The 1,173-nt window shown below is 46.0% G+C and overlaps 1 protein-coding gene across 1 annotated transcript in view; it reads right to left on the bottom strand.

Annotated features, from left to right (window-relative positions):
• LOC106001964 (glutaminase liver isoform, mitochondrial-like) overlaps positions 1-1,173 on the bottom strand; it is a gene marked incomplete at both ends in the record, with an annotated part of 8,548 nt that overhangs the window by 1,156 nt on the left and 6,219 nt on the right. The gene's annotated exons all lie outside the window — the stretch shown is intronic.

The following is a 1,173-nucleotide window of genomic DNA, read 5'->3' as shown; positions in this document are numbered from 1 at the left end:
TTTGGTCAGTTGTGGGTCTTGAACTCTGGGCCTGGGCACTGTCTCTCAGCTCTTCAGCTCAAGGCGAGCACTCTACCTCTTGAGCCACAGCACCACTCCTTGAGCTTCTTTTACTCAAGGCTAGCACTCTACCACTTGAGCTACAGCTCCACTTCAAGCTGTTTTTTAGCAGTTTATTGGAGATATAAGAGTCTCACAAGCCGGGTTCCAGTGGCTCACGCCTATAATTCTAGCTACTTAGGAGGCTGAGATCTGAGGATTGAGGTTCAAAGCTAGCCTGGATAGGAAAGTTCCTGAGACTCTTATCTCCAATAAATCACCAGAAAACAGGAAGTGGCGCTGTGGCTCAAGTGGTAGAGTACTAACCTTGAGCTGAAATGCTCAGGGCCAGCATCCAGACCCAGAGTTCAAGTCATATAACTGACATACATACAAACACACATACACAAAGTCACAGACTCCAACTTGGGCTGACTCTGAACTGCAATACTCAGAACTCAGCCTCCTGAATGGCCAGGACTACAAGCATGAGCCACCAGTGCTTGGTGACATTTTTTTTTTCATTAAAGAGGAGATCGATGTGGAGAAGAACAGAGCTGTATTCAGAGTCAGGAGAATTTTTTTTTTTTTTTGCCAGTCCTGGGGCTTGAACTCGGGGCCTGGGCACTGTCCCTGAGTGTCTTTTGCTCAAGGCTAGCATTTTACCACTTGAGCCACAGCACCACTTCTGGTTTCTTCTGCTTATGGGGTAATAAGGAATCAAACCCAAGGCTTCATGGATGCTAGGCAAGCATCTACCACTAAGCCACATTCCCAGCCCAGGAGAATCTTTTAATAAAGATGCTGTCTCCAGCATGGAGAATGGTTCCCTTCTGACTACTGCTCCCAGAAACACCCAAGTCTTCCAAATTCTAGGGGACCTTATCTTTCTGTAGTCCCAGGCCTGTAGAGCTGGCAATAAAGTCCATGGAAGGTTAAAACAAAAAGAATTCTGGAGGCTGGGCACTAATGTCTCATGCCTGTAATCCTAGCTGCTCAGGAAGCTGAGATCTATGGATTGTGGTTTGAAGCTAGCCTAGTCAGGAAAGTCTGTAAGACTATTATCTCCAAAAAAAAAAAAAAAGCCAGAAATGAAGCTATGGCTCAAGTGATAGAGCACTAGCTTTGAGCAGA

This window comes from Dipodomys ordii, unplaced genomic scaffold, assembly GCF_000151885.1.
Source record: "Dipodomys ordii isolate 6190 unplaced genomic scaffold, Dord_2.0 Scaffold1352, whole genome shotgun sequence".
Classification (NCBI taxonomy): Eukaryota; Metazoa; Chordata; class Mammalia; order Rodentia; family Heteromyidae; genus Dipodomys; species Dipodomys ordii.
The sequence above is the reverse complement of the archived record's forward strand: the minus strand, read 5'-3'. Positions and strand labels throughout refer to the sequence as shown.